Source organism: Quercus lobata, chromosome 11, assembly GCF_001633185.2.
Source record: "Quercus lobata isolate SW786 chromosome 11, ValleyOak3.0 Primary Assembly, whole genome shotgun sequence".
Lineage (NCBI taxonomy): Eukaryota > Viridiplantae > Streptophyta > Magnoliopsida > Fagales > Fagaceae > Quercus > Quercus lobata.
In genome coordinates this window covers 34,914,852-34,917,933 of record NC_044914.1, presented here as the reverse complement: position 1 = coordinate 34,917,933, position 3,082 = coordinate 34,914,852, and positions in this window count along the sequence as shown.

The following is a 3,082-nucleotide window of genomic DNA, read 5'->3' as shown; positions in this document are numbered from 1 at the left end:
AAATATAGAAAATTATATAAAAGTATAAATTTTTTTTTTCTAAAGATTAGTTAATAAATCGAATAGTAAATAATATTTGATTCATTCAAAATTTGGCATGTATGTTAAGAAAATAGAAAAAAAAAGTAATTCAATAATGAGATAAATATATGAGATCAATGTTACACCACTACATTTTTTTTATGTGAATTTTGATAAATCCACCGTTTGATTATATTTTCTTCTTATATTCTCTGTACTTGCAAATTTTCAAGATGTTAGATCAATTGCTATATAAATTATAAAAAATTTAAATTTCAAATTTTTGTATTTTGAAATTATGCATAAATATGAGTTTATGAATCAAATGGTTAATAATATCCGATTAGTGCACGAAATTTAGCATGTGTGTTAAAAACATAGGTAATATATAATTCAACAATAAAAATTTTAAAATATTAATTCAATAAAAAGTTGTTAATTAGGTGGTATAACATTTCTTGAAATAAAATTCTCTATGACTTTTAACTCAAAAAAGAAGAAAGTATTAGGGTATTTCTAGATGAGCTTATTTGTATTATTTTATTTTTTAAAAAAAATTAATTCTGTAAAAATATAGATATAACTAGACGAAGCCAAACTTTAAAACTTATACTTAACCAAATATACAAAATAAATTTACAAATAAGATAAAGCAAATAAACTCTTAATCTTTGGTAGAAACTAGAAATTAAAGAAAATAAATTACTCCTCATGTCATGGACACAATAATTGGTAGAGAAGCTTTACCAGAAAGAGTAAGTGCACGCCTGGTGTCCTTGACACAATCATTAGTGCAAGAGTTTCACCAAAGAGAATGGATAGTCAAAGCAGATATACCTTATTTTCATCTCAGTGTGTTGACCCATTGTGCAAGGATATATGACTAGAAATATATGTATAAATTGTTTCCATGAAATATATATGTCACTCACACCCTTATTATATAGGGTTTACATAACTGCTTTCTCACTGTTCCTAAGGCTGTGTTAAAAGCCATTCATAAAAGGACTTGTATCTGGTGTAGGTATTTTTTTTTTTTTTTTTTTTTTTTTTTTTAGGGAAATTGCATAGCATTAACTAGTCAAAAAAAAGGTGAAGTTGTGGCTGAAAGTCTTAGAAAATACAGACCAGAAGCATCTAAGTTAAGCATTACATAAAAACTATCAGAAGGGGGAAGCTCTAAAACAACAAAATCCTCTAAGAGGGAGCATCCTCCTTTATTTATACTGACTTGTTTTTGTAGAAAATAATAATAGTAATAGATCTATGTAGGAAAGAAAAACTCTTGCTCAAAAAAGGGGGGAGAAATAAAGAACATTATATAGTCTTCCTGCGATGGCTCTGTTTGAAAAGTCAGTGGGGTTGGTAATAAAACTGGTTCCGATAACCGACTTTACCAATTATTTTACGAAGTTACAAAAGGACAAAGCAACTTTGGCCAATATATCCATATCATACCCTTTGGTCCACACTTCATAACCATCCCATTGGTGTAGTTCTTGTTGGTGGTGGTTAGCCCTACAGCTTTGACTTGAAGCAAAATGGCCCAGTCCTCACATAACAGGTAATAGTGAACCTTGCTTTAAAATTTGGGTTTTGATTAATTCTTTTGTTGCGACCTCTTATTGAAGCTCAAAAAGAATTAAAAAAAATAGGTGAAGCCTTTCAGTCTGGCTTCACTGACTCTCTAATTAACTATATTAACTATCCAACCTGTCCCCATAGGTTTCAACTTTCAAGTAATCGCTTACGAAAGAAGTAAATGATCATCTTATCTCATTGATTTCAATAATTTGATCTTATATAGTTTTACACTTTTACTATTTCAAAAAATTCACAAGCAATATTTTGTTAATGATAGGGTCAAAAGTTAATATGCACTAGCAAACCATATTCAAAATGTGCCAAAATTAATTGAATTTGTAAGTCCTTAGTATCTAAAAAGTTTATTTAAAGATCATGTTGAAGACACAAGAGACTCTTAATAAATGCTCAAGAATAGTGCTAAATCTATTGACACGACTACAAGCTCAATTGTTGCTTGACCAACTGAGATTCACTTAAGCTCGATACCAATCTCGACACTACTCGATTGATTGAGACACATGATTCCAAATTTTCAAATTCAGATCCATAATGACAAAAAATCCGTAGTATTTGTGCTCTAGTGAGCTAAAACATACTTAAGGCTTTCTTAGGTCATCAAAAACATGAGAGAGATTGTTGGCTTGCTGCATTTGTGTGCGTCAAGGGTTTGTACCAAGCAAGAACTTCGATACCAACCATTGATACGATCTTATATGAGATTGGTGTTTTTGTGAAGTGGAAGCATATCATCAACAATCAAATTGTTGTTGTGGTGTTAGGCATGAATAGGATATCCATGCATTGAAGAGATCCATGATAGTAGAGTTAAATAAGGTTGAAGTTGCGTGTGGTCACTTTAGTAAATCCTATTGCAGGTAGCAATATAAGGATTAATATGTCATATCGTCTACTTTCATTCTATTTAGTAAATTATTTTATTGAGTGGTTACTAATAAACCCTCGAATGATTCCCTTATATAATAAACCATATTGCATGCCCACTTTATTTTCCGTACTTTTATTTACTTGCTATATAGGTTGTATGAACAGTTGCTAATTAAATTTCCATTCCAAAGCATACTTAATAATCAACTTGGTTGGTTTGATAAAAATATAAAAGCAACCAACAGGGGCCCAAAACTTCTCAGAGATTTGATGAAGGTGAAACCTTTAGAATTTATTTTCACAACCAATATATTGTGCTATACCTATATTAACTCAATTGTTGTCCCCTTTAATTTTAAGTAATCATTTATCAAAGAAATAAGGGATGGGGTCACATTAATTTCAGAAAGAAAAAAAAAATGTCTTACACAATTATTTTTATTTCTCTAGTGAATTTTTCATTCCTCTTATAATGATTGTTGTTAGACCATTTTCAACATGTTGATGAAACCAACCATGGGTCATGGTTGCATCCTATATCTCTCCATATCCAAACTTAATCATAGTGCAGAATAAAAATGCCAATGGG